The sequence below is a fragment of the Pollicipes pollicipes genome, unplaced genomic scaffold, assembly GCF_011947565.3.
Source record: "Pollicipes pollicipes isolate AB1234 unplaced genomic scaffold, Ppol_2.1 Scaffold_4219;HRSCAF=4965_pilon_pilon_pilon, whole genome shotgun sequence".
NCBI classification, from domain to species: domain Eukaryota; kingdom Metazoa; phylum Arthropoda; class Thecostraca; order Pollicipedomorpha; family Pollicipedidae; genus Pollicipes; species Pollicipes pollicipes.
The window spans coordinates 1,389,009-1,406,595 of record NW_023596448.1 but is presented as its reverse complement, the minus strand read 5'-3'; the positions used below and the strand labels follow the sequence as shown (position 1 = coordinate 1,406,595).

Below are 17,587 nucleotides of genomic sequence, written 5' to 3'. Positions count from 1 at the left end.
CTAATTCACATTGACATCCATCACTATGGACTTACGTTGCTGACAACACGTTTCCCAGAAAAGAATACTTCTGGCAAAAAGCAAAATAAAAACAAGCATAGACGCCATATTACGTTATTTGTTTCCACTTTGCCACTCAATTTGCCACCAAGCCGCCAAATGATGACGTTCCAGACCCTGTCCAAGCCATTTTCCATGAATGAATTTCTGAGATCAGTGTCCAAAATAACGGAACCTGCTATGTGACTTGAGCATATCTGATCGTAAGAATACAGTTTTCAGAATAATGTATGACGTTTCTTCATGTGCCACATTGCTCGGCAGAGTCCACCCCGCCCTTTGACATTAACTGGCCTTGAACGGCCACTGCCACCGGATACAGGCCGTCCCATCCACGGACAAAATAGCGAGCAACACCGCTGTTCCCGCTCACCCAACGCCGCGCGTGCTAAGGCGGGCATACAAACTGAGGCGGACAAATATTACTGCGAGTCACCGCCAGGTACTTAACATTCATTGCGTTTTTAAAGGGTGTTCATTGTAATCAGAATGTTTTGCTCCTTCTGGGCAAATTAAATAAGAACTTGCTGAGTTGAGCCCAATCTTTCAAAAGACACGATGATGCCATAGTGAGTTAAATACTGCTTTTTGCATGATCACAAGACTACCGTTTCCTGACTACCAGCCACTATCCTGAATGCCACAAATAATCAAACCCATGACTACACATTGCTGTGTTAACAGGTGATACATGTACTGCTGTGCTAGAGTATTCAGTGCGCCACTTGCAGCGGTCAAGCCACACAGCGCGCCCGAGAGAAGCCGCCGGTGGCGCTGCGCGGCCGCCCCCGTCCGCGCCCAGCGCACGAGGACAGCCGCCGGTGGCGCCGCGTGGCCGCCCTCCGCCCGCGCCCAGCGCCCGAGGACAGCCGCCGGTGGCGCTGCGCGGCCGCCCTCCGCCCGCGCCCAGCGCTCGCCGGGTGCTCCAGCACGTGCTTCTTGAAGGCGAAGTAGGTGCCAGCGAAAGTGAACGGCACGGACACGCCAAACCCGAGCCCGTCAGCGTCAGTATGGCGAGGAATGGCAGCACTGCTGACGGGTCGTACGCCCACGGCACGCAGTTCAGCAGCAGCGTGGTGCTGAACACGGTCCTGCGGACGGGCGGCAAGCGGGGGCTCAGTGGGAGCACCATCGACGCATTCCACAGCGGCCCGACCCCACCCACGATAGCCACGGCATCCAGCGGAACAGACGTCTCACCCGACCCCTGAGCAGTGACTTATCTTCTGTGAGACACAGGCATTGTCAATGGCCACGATTACGTTTGCTGCGTTCACCCACTCCACTGCGTTGGGAGCAGAACTCAACGGCACAGGCTCCCGCACACAACGCATCATCAGCTGATTCAAACGATTTTCAATTTTCAATTTGGTAACGCATTTGGTGGTAACGCAATTTGGTAACGCAATTTTCCAAGTTTGGTACATGTCACGCCCAAGTGTGTTTCCATCAAGTTCTAAATCTACAGCGACGCCGAAATCGCACAAATAGGATGCATGCATGAACGGTGCAAATTATGTGCCAGCGCGGCCAGTGGGCGCGGCCGGCGCCGATTCGTCCGCGCCGGCGCACACTGTGTGGAGAGAGCGACGGCCCGGTGCCGGCAGCGCGGCGGCAGCTGGGCACGGCTCACCCCAGGCACAGCGTCAACGTCAGCAGCACGTCGAGTCCCCACTTTTCGCCGCCACTTCCCGACTTGTAGATTCGGGCGGACACGTAGCCGGCGGGCGTACCCAGGCAGACGCACAGCACGAGGCCACAGGTCATCACCGAGCCGCGGTTGACCGGCGACAGGAAGCCCAGTCACGGGAACACTGCAGGGCCGGTCAGAGGTCAACACAAGACCCTGATATGGACGGTCGGAGGTCCGCGTCGATACTGGTGCAGGCGGTCAGAAGCCAGCGCCGGTGCTGGTACAGTTCAGCGACGAACACAGGCAGGACAAGAAACAGTTAATTGAGGGAATTATGTGGTAGATGTTAACTTCTTTAATTAATTTTCAGTATATAATGAACGACATGTGACCACGTCATTACATAATGCATCCACTTTCTCAAAAATTAAAACGGCTTCAACAGCAACAACAAAACATCTGGGCCCCTGCTCGTCCCACTGCGCGGACCACCAAATCACAGAATCCTCATCAAACGACAGGTGCCACAGTCCCGGTAATAATGCCACATCTTGAAAGAGCGCCAGGCGTGAGGACAGTGTCATTGCAGTGTCAACCATGGCACGGACAACCATCACCGCGGGGCCGGTCCGAATACGACTGAGGCGCGAGGGCCACCATAGCGGCCGCACGTCATCCACCGAGTGTGATGAGCGTCATGGAGAGCATTTGGACACCGGAGCCGATCAGCACCGAGAGCAGCGTGCCGTGCCGAGGCGGTCAGAAAACGTCGGCGTACATCAGCTTCCAGCCAAACCCCTCCTGAGAGTCGTCGCCCGACTCGATCTGACGGGCAGCCAGCCCACCTTCTGTCACACCCAGCCCCGGCCGGGGACAGATGTCACTTTGGAATCTGATCCAGCCGGCCTACGCACATGAACCCAGCTGCCAAACTGCAAGACCCGTGACGCCCGACAGCTCTGCTACACGCAGCCAACAAGCGGACCCAGGGCCGAGCTATCCAGCTGCCAGACCCGTGATACCTAACAGCCCTGCTACACGCCACCAGCGAGCGGACCCAGGGCACAGTTGGCTGGCTGCCAGTAAGGTCCAGCACCCAGCAGAGCAGCGGGGCAATGCCACGGGGCGTGCCGCGGCTACGCCGTCACCCATAGCGGCGCCACAGCATGGCCCGGTTGTGGCTGCACGAACCGCGCAATCTCGCAGCACGCTCAAGCTGACGAACTGACTCAAACTGACTCAAACTCGAACTAAAGCTCAAAATCCAACCCCAAAAGAAAACACTCTGAGCTGGATTCTGGCCTCGGAGATGGTGTGCACGCTGCAGTCACTGGGGTGCTTGGAACACCTTCCCTGTGCTGAAAACAATTAAGTACATCATTCATCATCAGTGTGGTTAACAATGAACCAAACTGTCGCACAATGCACAGGTTATAGGACAGCAATGTTACATGTGCTCCAAGTATAACACAGAACAATGTTTTACTTACATCTTATGACTGCTGATGTCAGAAATGAAGACCTCGGTCAACTTAGCTAACATGAACCATTGATATTACACCATTTAGGACCAACACATCATAATCTACCCCAATGCTACACCGAAAGTAATACTGCGCCCTGTAAATGACTGAATGCTTTGCTGTGCACTTCACACTATACTAACTGGTAGAAATTTGCTTAAAGGCTCCACACTGAAATGCATGCATGAATAATGACTGAAAGGAGACATGAAAATGGATGATACAAAAGATGGTCACAGAAATTTCACATGTATTCTAGTGTTAACTAAGTTCAAGCCTGAATGTCAAGGCTAAATAAGAAGGGCTGACAAAAAATATAAAGAAAACCCAGGCATTCTCAAACCTACAGAGATGGCACAGGATTGGCCCTCAGCCTTGCCCTTTTGGCTGCCAGGCTAGAAAAAGCTTCCGATGAAAAATGTGCCTCGCACACTCCGTGCCCACGCGCCAGAACACTGATGCCACATGCATGGAGCCACCCTGTAGGTGGCCTTGTTGAGCTGGGAATCTGAAAAGATCATTACAATTAGGAAATTGGATTACTATGCAATACAATGGACATCTTCTACTTCAAATGAGTAATGCATACTGAAAGTATTTGCCCCCAGGGTGTGCTTTAATAATTGTGCTAAGTGGCGATTCACAGGAGTACAGACTACAGATGACATCTGGTTGCCAAACATGCCTGACACATGCGGAAATGCCCGTCATCCCAAAAGTAAGCAATGCAAGCTGTGGCCATGCACCCATGAACTCTGTGAGCCGTGAGCATGGTGCACGACTGTCACCAACTTTAGTGAATGATGAGTAAATTTAGTGTTTTGAAATAGTGGCAGAAACATCCCAACAGCAATGCCATTGCCAGAATACGACAACTGGGTGCTCAGTTCAGTGCAAATCCGATTACAGCACATAGAGCTCAGTGGTAGGTTGAGCACACTAATGACGATATCTGCGATCTGGAACAATGGATTAATTGCACATTGAATTACATATCTGTTTATGCCGGAGGTTGCATCAAATAGCCAACGTATATACAGCCTCCATGATGCCCTCATGAATTTTGTGAGAAGTGTAGGTGGTGGGAGCAAGCAGAAATATTTGAACTCTCTCAAAAATGTCAGAACAAAGTTACTCCCATATTTCACACACAACATGGGTAGGAAACATGCCATGTGCAGGTGTTTGTCGTCACTCACATTGGGATGTGTAGTGGCAGTGTTGTTATCCCTGTGAGCTCACTCTGAAAAGCCCAACAACTCCCTACCTTTCAATGACTTTGTTTTATTTTTGAAGGCATTCTTGCCGGATATTGCTATAATTGCATACTCATTCCTCAAACTGTGACAAAAATTGAAAGCGACCGCACACCATACTCGAAACTGCATGCGATAATGAGACGTGCATACTCTGAACTTACTGCTGCGATGCCGGTGATACGTCAGACATATTCGGCGTGAGGTGTTTTTCACAGAATGGGAGCGAGGTGCTTACGCGAACACGGTCAAATGATTCTCATTTGTCCCGCGATCACCACAAACACAACACTTCCTGTTGGGCATCTCGCACCCACGCAAATAGGACACTGCCTTGGAGCTCACGCTTATGTTCACGCTTGCTCACGCTTATGTTCGCGACACGCATTCAGAAGTAAAATCTTACTAACAGCCAATCATCTTCCGCGGATTGTACCACATGTGCAGCATCATCGCTTTTGCGAATGTGTCAGCGGCCATGCTGTTTTGACCATGAACAAAAAACAGCCTGTAATATCACGGGGTTCTAATGACGTTTCTATGGCGTCATTAAACGGAGTGCGATTTTAAAATAGGCTCTAAATAAGCCTTTTCGCACTTTGCGGGCGTGTAACTGAGGAACCAGAGGGTTTTGGGTCTTAAAATGGCATATCCCTGAACTGCATCACAAGGTCTTCAAGATGGCTTTTCATATCAAAACGCCATACAAAGGTGAAACATTCCCTTCGTCGGTTCGTCGACTCATTCTACCTGGCCAGACGGCGCACCCTGTCTTCCCCCCCGCAGATTTGATTGACAGGCGACGTTTTGTTGTCGCGAGCCGATCGGCTGGAGCATCGGGCAAACCCGGATTCGTCCATCAGCCTACCCGGCCTAATGGATATGTCAAGTTCGGCGAGAGGGAGAGGAGAGTTCCTGGCTGCGGCCAGTTTGCTTGCCGTCCCAAGCCCCGCCGGGAAACTCCACCGCTCCCGGACGGGTGGCGCGTAAAACGGAAAGCATGGGAAATGTATGCCTACAAAAGCAACGCATTGTTGGTTGGGAGATTTAACTAAAACCGTTGGGTTGTAAAACCTAAAGGGGTTGTGCGCACACGACGCATTCAGTGATCTCCACTATGGTAGGCAAGATAGAGATAGTCTTGTGAAAGCTGAATCAATTGCTCAAATGGCGACCGCATGAGTGGCCGCCCGGTGAGTGGCATGAGTGGCATGAGTGGCTGCAGACTGGCGCAACTGGCAATCCCCTCCTCGAGGCCGAGCACAGCGCCCGGGCTGTAATCCGGACGGTCGGCCACAGAGGTGCAAACACAGAGATGCAAAATCGCCACACTTGCCTCATCATTTTGCAACAAAGATACAACGAAATTCAAGGGCGAAAAAAGTCGAGCTTTCTTCGACTCGCTCAGAGGAACGCAGGCTCAGGGTTTGTCTGTGCTTTGCAGAGGCTCACAGGCAGGCTCAAGGTCAAGCTCAAGGATCACGGGTGACGGCAGCGGCACTGTGGTGCCATGGGCACCGTGCCAGCGCGTCCCCGAACCACAGGGTCGAGCACTGAAATGCCAGCAAGAAGGCTCCGCGCGCTGATCAGGGGCCCACTGGGTCGATAGCTGCCTATATTTCGGTCAGACACCACCAGTAACGCACAGCCGGCTCTGTGCTGGCATGGACCTAAGTGTCCTTTTCCCAAACAGGGGCAAAGCCAGGGTTAAGCGATATACATCGTTCGGGGCCCCACAACGTCTAACGGGGCCCCTGCGTTGTCAAGGGAACCCGAGTCGGATAGAGGCAGTGTTCGAGGAGGCCCGAAGAACCTAGAGGGTCAACCGGGTCCGACGATCTAGCCGTGATTGGGGGGCTAGGGGCATGCAGGGCTGATCGGAGTCTTATTCAGGGGCCTCGGCCTGCGAGGGCGGACCCTCAGATATTGTCAGAGGGCCCTTTGCGCCGATCGGAAAACCCTCTGAGTCGATGTTTGCCTATATGTCGGCCAGGTACCACCAGTACCGCACAGTCGGCCGTGTCCATATTGGTCTGAGGGCCAACTTCCCAAAGGGCAATAAAGCCGGGGCAGTCATTTACACTGCTCGGGGGCCTTGTATCTGCCACGGGCTCACAGCGCCTAACATCGGACCACGTGCAAAGGCCCCGAACCGACCAAGGGAAGTGTTCGATGAGGCCCGAAGAGGGGCCCGGGCTGTCCACGGGAACCGAAGATCAAAGGCTCAGTTGGATGGCATAATGGCCTGAAGGATTGACTGTAGGTTACATAAAGAATTGCGGCCCGCAAGGTCGCGATCTGAAGTATCAGTCAGAGGTCCTCTCACCATTTGAGGAACTCCTAAGACAATACGGGTGTCTAAGTCGGTCAGAGACCACGAACACCAAACAGTCACCTCCATGTCTGCCTGGGCTGTTGAGACTCATTTCCCAAGCAGAAAGGAAGCCGAGGTCCGATATTTGCATTACTCGGGATTCCTGACAATGAGGGGCTCCTGTGTCGCTTAGGGACAACAGTGCCGAACAGGGGTCCTGTGGTGGCAAATGGCCCCGACCCGGAGCGATGTTTGAGGGGGCCCGAGGAGGGACTGAAGGGTCTCTCGAGACCAAAGATCAATGGCCCGATGGCATGGCTGAAGGGCCCTAGGGGCTGGCTGCGGATCACATTAAGGATCCCCACCCATAGGGCTGTGATCTCAAATCACAGCAAGATGATCTCTTGCGCCGATAGGGAGCCCCTGAGACAGAGAGTTCCTCTATTTCGGACAGCAGGGAGCTAGAATCGCTTTTGAACTAGGGTAGGAGTGAAAATTTCCATCGCAAAAAGACCGTGCGGGAGTGAAAAAATCAATTCACGAAAGGTGGAATTTATGAGCTCATGACTGATGCTTCAGCAAACAAAGGCATCTATTTCAAGTTGTCATGGACGTAATATCAGGAACCTGACAAAACTATTTCGTTTTTTGACATCTTAGGCCATTAAAGCGAAACAGAATACATTAACACGCGCTCGGCAACACACGGGTGTGTGTGGGGGGGGGGGGGGGGGCGCAAATGGACCACCCCGAGGGCATTTCCCGAATGGTTTCTGAACAGCGTCACGTAGCCGCGCCAAATTTTGCATAGCTGTAGAAAATTGCATAGCGGATCGTTTGACATAAAAATATTAGATATACCTTGCAAGGTCGCTGGCCTATGACAGGTCAAAGTCAGCCCATGGCTTCAGCGAAGGCAATTTCTAGGGAATCGTTCAATCTGATACAACAACTGAGTGTTTGACGAAGACATACATCTCTGAGATGCTTTCTTAGGCACCACAAATATTGAATGAGCAAATAACGTTGACCTAATGTGAGGTATGAAGGCCAGACCAAGGTCAAAACCAACTTGATTTATTACCCTAGGGCTTGCTGTATGGGATACTTTCTGTTGCTCATTTCGAATTTATTGACAGCAGGCACCGCACTATACATGTTCAATTGACTTCTTAGAGGTCAAAAAAGGTCATTGCCCCAAGATGACCCGGGTCGAACTTTTGTTTTAGGAACATACTGCCTAGCGTAATCGTCGTCGCTTATTCAAATGCAAAACTCAGAGCAGTCTTGTACCACTTCGGTCACCATGACCTTCAAAGGGTCAAACAAGGTCAATAACCTCAAATGGGTTTGTGACCTTTTGCTTAGAGACAGTTGCCTAGGTTCTGGGGCGCTTTGGGTACCAACCTGGAATTTGACCTTGTTTGACCTTATTTGACCTGAATGCCATGGCCTAGGAAGCTGAAACCCTAACCTAAGTGAGTTCACGTATAGGTCAAGACATCCTGTAAATTTGGTGTCTCTAGCTTTCTTCGTTCCCGAGGTCTCAGGGGGGGGGGGGGAGGGCAAATTGACACCCCTCCCCCCGCCCGAGCGAAGGGTATCTAGCCGCCCACCCGGGCGCGTATTAAAGCATAGTAATTTCATGACAGTATGATGAGCATAACAAACTATTAACACCAATAATTTGATGCTACACTTTTCAATTCCCTTCCACAGCACTTTTAAATCAAAACCAAGCAAAGGAATTCAATAACAAAATAACAACAGAAAATTCAACAAACATAAAACCCTCAAACAAAAAAACCTTGTTCTCCTACACATCAGCCCATCACCGAGTCAAACACAATATACATACTTCTGACTTCTGTTACGATGGGGTCAGGGAAAACACACACTTTGTCAATGTTCCTTACAAAATACCAATGTTTATTTCCATGAAAGTAGCCTATGCCTAACTTAAAGAGACCTTACTTCATCTCATCCTGTCTAGCCTGTTTGTATCACAGCGGCAGTTGTCAGTTACTGATTCCTGCACAATTCCTATCGCCACTTGCCATGCACTTAACCATCTTAACCCAACTTAGAGTAGCCCATTTCATGAACATCATCTCAGCTCACCTATCTGCTGACAGCAGCACTTGTGATAAAAACACGATACCTAAAGCTAGTTTTTGGCTGGTTTCAACTTGCACTTTTATCAAGTTTATTTGTGTATGCTTGTTGACATCAGACAAAGTTGACAACACACAAAATAAAGCAATTCAAATCACTTTGGACAACTTATTTTGATTGCCATGGTTAACCCATGTCAAGGGCAATAATGGGTGTGTTCCACAAAACAATCTCTCTTCTTCAAAACAAACATAACTTTTATATGACCATGCCAGCATTGCTGCTTGCCTTTTCAGCTGCCGCAGAGGCATCCATTTAGGCTTGCTTATTCATATTAAATGACAAAGTTTGAGATGTTGGCTTCACATTTAAAATGGGATGGTCTATTTGTTACATGCTAATATTTAACTCATATTATAATTCCTATGCGGCTTGGAGTGTCCCTGAGTTAAAAATATAGTGCGTATATACAGTGGTCATTTGCCGGGCAGCAAACCATGACCATTATAGAAAACATCTGGTTAAAGCAGACATGAGGGACCACTTCAAGAAATTTGGGACAAATAACCAAGAATATGGAACAAAATAAGCCCATTGCATGCCTTGTGGCATCATAATTTGTCTTACAACAAAATTCGATGGATTAAGATAGAAAATGGCTAACTCTGGTTGCCAATCATGTGTTGAAAGCAGGCAAGGTAAGCAATTGCTTGGTCCACAGGAGACTTACTGGCTTCTTCCTGCCACCCTCCAAAAAACAAACAAAAAGTCATTACCATTTGCGTGGTCTGCTGATAGACAGAGCCATCCCACGCACCCCCCAACCCCACCCCCCAAACATAAATATCAATCGTGCCCACCAACCTACGAAATTAAAATGCGAAACAAGTAAGAGGTGTGCATGATAAACATCTCCAGAGATCAGAAGTTCGCCATGAAACACTTCTGTATTAGCTGCATCAGGTCTGTCCCAAAGCTCTATATGGCAGCATAAGGATAGCGTTGGCAGGTAGTCTCGTGATTCAGACACTCGAAAGGCTTAGATTTATCATTGTTGAGCACCGCCAAGAACCAAGAAAACGGTTAACCGAGGGTTTAAGAGGGCAAAAATGGCGGCAAAAATAAGTTCCGTGCTTCAAATTGTCTCCTTCATTCCCTGCGAATTGTTCACGCTTGGGTGCATATCAAATATGTTTGGGCGGCTGGCGAATTAATCCAATTTATGTATGAAATACCTACAAGTTTGCAGTTTGAGCATCTCGCAGAGAAATTGATCAAAATTTTAAGCAGCAGATCGTACCTCTAAAGGCGATTGAAAAGGAAGAAAAAATAAAGTGGTATTGCACTCGTATGATACCAAGAAAAAACAAAAGTAGGCAAATAAATATAAAGACTGGTACTTTTCTCACAAAATTTTGTAATCAGCTGAATATGTTATTATATGTTATCATAAGTGCTCAAATGGTGATATTCATCTTGTAACTTTGATCTAGAAGACATTTCTTGAACTTTTCAGTGAGGCAGGACATAGCCATTGGTGCCCAGGTTCTGTGGACTCTTGTTTATGCTTGGTGGTTTCAAGTGAGCTCGGTTATGGATGACATCTGAAAACCTCAGAAAGGGAAATAAGGGTTTGGCACGTGCGATTAGAAAATGTCAGGCAGGAGTGAAAAATTCACATAAAATATGGGGAAAATGAGTGAAAAATTCCTCCTCATAGAGTGTTGTTTTACACCCAAAGTCGGCAATTCTACGACACTGTTGGATAGAGACCACGAACAACGAATAGCCGGTTCCGTGTTGGTCTGAGCTCTGGGGGCCCATTTCCCGAGCAGGGACAAGGCCGGGACCGCGATTCACATTCGCTGGGGCTCCTGTATTGTTCAGGGGTCCACAGTGCCTAACAGGATATTCTGTGTCAACAGGGGGCCTCGCACCGGTCAGGGGAGGACTTGGTTAACGGGAACGGGGACGGAAGCACGAATGAAAGAGGGTCTCTTGTGTTGGTCGGGGCCCTCGAACAATTGAAAGAAACCTTTGAACTTATGACGAGTGCTCACATTGAGGCAATATGAAAGTGCTGTGCCAGTCAGGGCCCCCAGTACCGAACGGTGGTCCTCCAACCCAGTTCAGCATGCGCCCGTTAAGCCCAACTGGGGTCTTTGTGCCAATGATTTGACTACCCGCGCCGATAATCGGCGGATCAGCCGATCTTGTTGCGGAGCAGGGATGTTGTTGCGGAGCAGAGATGTTGTTGCGGAGCAGGGATGTTGTTGCGGAGCAGGGATGTTGTTGCGGAGCAGGGATGTTGTTGCGGAGCAGGGATGTTGTTGCGGAGCAGGGATGTTGTTGCGGAGCAGGGATATTGTTGCGGAGCAGGGATGTTGTTGCAGAGCAGAGATGTAGTTGCGTTAATGACAGTTTATGCGTCGATCCGGGGTCAACTGGATGGGCCGGAAGGCTTCCTGCGTCAGCGAACTGACCAATGTGATATGATGTTTCCTTCTAAGGGCCTCCGGATACTAGGAGATGCCGCCCCGTGTTGACAGAATGCCGACTGGGAGGACAGAATGACCCCTTCAGCCCTTGACCGAAAACCGTCATGTGCCCCGTAGTGTTGTACTCGAGGAGACCCTTTACCGAAAAGAAATAGGGGGTCTCACTAGTGTTGAATAGAGCGAGTCGAATTGGGCTCAAAATGCACAAGGCCATCCCATGTTTGCCTGAGAATGTTCATTGTTCTGCAGAATCGACTAGTGACACAAATAACATCAAAAAGTCTGAGCCTCCGTGCCGGGAGACAATAGTGCAGACGTTAAAACGCCTGGAAAACCGCAGGCAACGGATCCAACTTCCCGTGGTGTCAGCTCTTCGCGCCAGGGTGAGACGCTGGCGACTCCATACAGCCCCAGCAGCCGAGTGTGACATGAAGCCCCAATGACGCGCCTGTAATCTTGGCGAGCAAGGATAGCGATAGCTTGAAGTGCAGTTTTCGTAAAACTGAGCAGTGTTGGCCGCTGCATGTAGCACCAGGCGGCGGGCGTCGTGTGCGCAACAACAGCCATCGTAAAATAACGCTTCTGAATGTCTCAAAAGTAACTCGTAAAGTTCAAGGATTACACTGGGCGAAACTTTTTCACAAATTTGAGCTCGTTATCTGGACAGATCAACAGTTACAGCAAAACGAAACATAGAGACAGCGCGTCTAAAGGCCAACGACCTGATCAGCGCGGTGCATTGTCGGTGATGAGCTGTTAAAGGCAGCAAGTGAATACTCCACGGCTATTTTTACGGGAACCCCAGAGCACGCAAACTAAGTTGTCCCTTACTGCCTTTGAATTCACAGATTCCCCTTCCCGCCTATTACCCAGCCAAGTATTACGACAAAGTTCCTTTGTCTTTTGCACCCCACACCTACTCACTGCGCTCGCGCACCGAATGGGTAGATCTTTCGAAAGGCAAAAGAAAACATTCTCTGCTAGAGTCACTTGATATCATGAGTTGTTTACCAATGTCTCTGTGAAGAAGACGATTGACATACTAGTATAACATGCGTACCATAATCCTACCCTGCTCCAACCAACAATGCCCGACCATGTTATGAGAGCCAAGTTGCACATCTTCACTACGAAGGCTCGTTTTTTTGGTCTCCAAATGACACACTTTTCTACCAACTACAAGGCATTGCAATGGGGTCACGCTTGGGTGTACACCCACGGCTGTCATGGCTCATGTCGAGCACACAGTGTCGGACAGTGGGGACGTGGAACAATGGGTTCTATATTGGCGCTACGTCGATGACTTCCTTGTCGACGCCAGTAGCCACCACCGCCTGACGCAGCTTAAAAGCCAGCTGGAGCAAGCTTCAGCACTTTCATTTACCACCAAACCGAGCTTTCTTGGCGTGTCTTTGCATGGTTGCTGCTGACCCTTTGCGACCGCTGTCTATCGTAAGCCAACAGACTCAGGCGGATTTCAGGGGTTTTGTATTTCACGACGAGTGTGCTTGTGGCGCCATCACTTGCCATCACCTTTATACATCTGCTAGGCATCATGATTCTCGGTACCGAGAGCACGAACCCGAACCTCTGCCTTTGTCATATCGATGATGTATTCAGGGTATGGCTCTATGGGCTCCCAATCCTCCCTGGGGATTTCGCGTATCTGAAGTCCGTCCACCCGTCTATCAAGTCCTTTCTAAAGCACATGACGCACGACCTCCCTATCTTTTCGTGACGCGCGCATTACTGTCACTAGAACAGGCAATTGCACCACAGATCTGCTCGTTCAAGCCAGGGCTGGTAATCTTACATTCCACTGAACTCAGCCCAGTCGGCAGTCTTGAAGGCCTTGATACAAATCATGCACGGAGTCCATGTCGGAAAAATGGAGCTCCGAACCGTCTCGAGAATTCCTGACACTCTGATTGCACAGCTGATTAATTGCTACTAGTTAGTACAGTTGACCACAGTCTGTTTACACTATTGACATAATTTTCCAGGACAATGGCTTTTCACCAAATCTACCAGGGAAATACACATCTGGAAGCCGTACAGGGAAAATAGAGAGAAAATAGGGTTAGGCACGACCACGGACCACCGCTGGGGGCGGAGCAAAACAGGTCTGGCGTTATCTTTCTATGTGCAAGTTAGATCCATCTTAAACATTAGGAAGTGTTCATTCCGATCAAAGGACTATTGGCATTTGTCATACGCGTGATTAAGCAAGATTTTGATTGTTGATCAAGGTCACTGCATTCAACCGCTGTCCAACGATTTCATTACACCCCGCACATGCAAAAATAGCATATCCCAAAATGGCAACGTCCCTAAACGCATTCGGTCACCAAGGCCCGAAGCTCGACGCCCCGATCTCCGATGCCCGAAGCCCGACGCTATCTCCGTTGCCCTAGTCTTGCGCTGTCCGGGTTCAAACCTAGCCCCTCCTCTTCCCACTTATCACATCCTCCCTTTTGGAATTGCGTTCGCTGCGTCCCACCAGCACAGCAACGTACTTCACCACCAAATCGGCCAGCATCTGGACATCTCTCCTGGCCATTTGACCTCGAACATACACCAGGTCATAGGTCATGACCTCGCCCAGCGTTTGAAACACGTGGTGACCAGCACAGCGAGAAGTGAGCGGCGTGACCCGGCTCAGCAGGTGGGCCTCGAGCGGCGTCAGGTCCCGCGTGGCTCTGATGACGTCATCCAGTCTGCCGATGTTATTGATGAGGAATGCTGGGCCAGACAGGTGAGCCGCGGAGTCCCTCATTTTGCCGTGGATGAACTCGACGCTGCAGCCGAGTGTGTTCAGCAGGAGGTTGGCCACGCGGCACTTGGTGAGCGGCTCCTGGCGCGCCAGGTGACCCCTGAGCGTCTCCGCCACGTCCCGCGCCGCCCGCCACAGGCGCGCCTCGTCCGGCTGCGCCGCCACCGCCACCCTTTGGGTCATGATCCCCGAGGCGGTGACCCCAGGCAAGCTGCGGGGACGTATCGGCGGCAGGTAGCGGCGCAGGCTGACCACGCAGTCGGCCAACACCTGCAGCGGCGGCTGGCCCGGCGTGAGGTCGGCCGCCGCCGCCGCCACGCAGGCGCTGAGCGCCGCGTGCACAGTGACGTCATGCTGCCGACAGCAAGCCGCCAGCGGGGTCACGAGCTCCGGCCCCAGGCGGCGGAACTCGGCGGCCATCGCGTGCGGCCGCTGCAGCTCCAGAGGCCGCACCAGGCGGAGCAGCAGCGGCGACGGCGGCGGCAGCGAGCCGAACGTCATCGACAGCAGTTGTCGCAGCAGGCTCGGCAGCAGCCGCAGCTGACTCCACAGGCCGGTGTCGACCGTGCTGAGCTTCTCGAAGCTGGACGACATCCCTGCCGGGCCGGCGTCTACGCGGGGCCGCGGCGGCAGCGGCATGGTCCCGTCCTCTTCACTGGCCTGCTGCAGATTCTGCAGGAACAGGTCAAAGACGCGGCAGTTGGCCATAGCATCGGTGAGCCAGTGCCCGATGCTGAGGAGGAGGACGTGCTCTCCGTTCGCCTCTGCTCCCTGCAGGAAGTGAGCAAGCCACATCGGGCCCCGCGCAAGGTCCAGCGTCGTCTCGTTGGCCAGACGCTGGTGCTCCTCCTTCCAGCTGGATCCGTTGGGCAACAGAGTCAAGTCTACCATGGGCGGCTGCATCGTTGCGAAAAAGTAGCGGCCTCGCCTCTCTACCACACGACAGCCGAGAGAGGCCACGTCTCTGTGGACAGAGTAGCCTGTTAAATACTAGAACGTCCTAACACGGAGCCGTCTTTGCATTCCCAAACGAACTATGAGCATAAAACGCTAAAGCGTTTTCAACTTCTAGATGACACGAAGGAGCATGAACCATGGCAGCAGCCCGACAGAACGTGTCCACTGAAGGGAGCGTCAGCATTTTGTTTTTTACTACCTCGCCAAGCAAAAAGCGAAGCGAGCCCACCTCCAGTCTCCATGTCTGTCCCCTGCCCCCTCCCCACCTACCCATCTGTCAGTCTGCCCAATCCCACGGAGTCAACTGATTTATTTGGAGCGGTCACCCCTACACCCTCACATCAGAAAACTGCAGTATTTTGTCATTACCTCTGCACGTTCTCCAAGGCTCGTCGAACCCAGCAGAGCTTGATGTTGATCTGGGAGCGGAAGAGAAGCGTGTGTGTGATGAGGCCGAACTGGTGCTCCAGCTGGTACATCCTTAACCAGCACAGCTCCTGACAACCTAGCTCGCGCAGAAGCGCTGGCTCACTGGACATGATGAAGCTCTGTGAATTTGGGCCAAAGGGTTAGCTCACATCGCGACAGGTTAACCGCAAGACGAGTCCGCACAACACCATCGACACAACCAGAGATAGATTTAGGGGAGAGCGATTAGGCCATGACCTGTGCCTTTCGGCAACAAAGGAGCAAGCATCGGTAACGTTATTTAGGACCAATATGACGCCGACCCTATCTATCGGTTGTTTTTAACATTTACTTTTGAATTTTGCCTTCGAATTTGTACCTTTTCAACACATGTTTGTTGAAGCAAGTACTGTGCATTGGTCGCTAAGTGTACGTCCGAGTACGCCGTTGTTATTTCATGTCGCTTGTGACCTTGCCGTGGAATCGAACGTCGTTACGTTTTATCGGCAAAGCATGTCTCGAGATATCAATGGGGAGATAAATCCCTTAACATCATAAAGTTTCCATATGCTTTAAATATCACGGTTAAGTTAGCCGCCAAATCAACATTGCAGCGACCAGGGATCTCGCAGAACACAGATCGACATAGCCTCAGTGCTTACCTTGCTGCCTATGCCGTGCCGCTGTGCACACCTGCCGTGTCTTGCCCCTCTGCCCCCTTCGGTCGGGCGGCACCGCCTCGCGCCCCGCCCTTTCGCACCGGTCCACCGACAGTCGGCGGCGCCACTGCCAGCTGAGTGCGGGCCCAGCCGCCGTCTGCCTTGAGACCGCCCCCCCCCCCCCCCCCCTCCTGCCGCCGGCTGTCAGACATGCGCTGGCCGCAGGGACCAAACTGGCCAGACTGGCGCTTCGAGGCCGCGCCGCAGCTGGCGACGCGCCGCGTGGAGGTCGAGCTGTTGCCTGGAGGACAGGCACAACGTTTCCGGACGTTCGCGGCGTGCCCGTGTAGTCCGTAAACACGCGAGCGAGTTCATGTGCTTCATTTGTGGCTGATTCAACACTAAAATAAGTGGCCGTTGTACGGTGGCCGTTCAGCCCCACACGTGTGGGTCGTGGGGAAGTAGCCATCCTCTTGCATTTCTATCGGAACTTACGTTACGGCTTTACGGACTTTGAATCACAGATCCGCTTCATCAAACTTGCTTGCAACATATTTCTCATACCATGAAAGGTTCATTGGTGTGGTGCGGATTACAGCCCTTGTGATCAAGAATTGCCGTTGTTATACTATGTAATTAAGAGGGGTACTAAGCGGTGATGATAGACTGCGGCCATCATGAGAGGCCAGCCTTACCACGCAGCGGCCCCTCCGCCACAAACGGGTCCCTGTGGACGGCCTCCATCCGGTGCTCGTTCATCTCCCCCTCCGGTGTGAGGCTCCGACCGGGGCGATGCTTACATGAGCCGCTCATGACTGACGGTTGCAGAATGCCCCGGAGAGGCGTACAGTTGCTGCGCTTGAATTTAGAGTGAAAGGGCGCGTGAGAAAGTGGGACGATCGAGCAGGGATGAATGCCTGCTCTGCGGCTCACACTAGGCCAACAGGGCATTTGTGATGACGCATTTGGCGCAATTTCATGACGCAGGAAATATCTTTGAACGCTTTTAGAGCCCGATTCGTAAATTTATAGATATTCTGGGCGTCTATTTCACCTATACGGCCTTTGGATTGGTGACAATAACGCATTGGTCTTTATAGCGCTGCGAAGCGGTGCTGAAATCTGGTGGTGGAACTGGAAGAGTAAGAAAAAATCTCCATGTCTCGTGTTGCTGTAATTGTTGATCTGTTCAGAAAACAGTCTCAAATTTGTAAAGAAGGTTTGCTCAGTATAATCTTTGAACTTAACGAGTTAATTTTGAGATATTCAGAAGCATTATTTTACGACGGTTGTTGTTGCGCGCACGACGCCCGCCGCCTGGCGTTACATGCAGCGGCCAACACTGCTCAGTTTTACGAAAACTGCACTTCAAGCCATCGCTATCCTTGCTC

General features: G+C 51.3%; 1 pseudogene; it reads right to left on the bottom strand.

Moving 5' to 3' along the window:
* Positions 1–429: 429 nt before the first annotated feature.
* On the bottom strand, positions 430–16,308 carry LOC119095660 (uncharacterized; annotated as a pseudogene).
* Between the last annotated feature and the right edge of the window lie 1,279 nt (positions 16,309–17,587).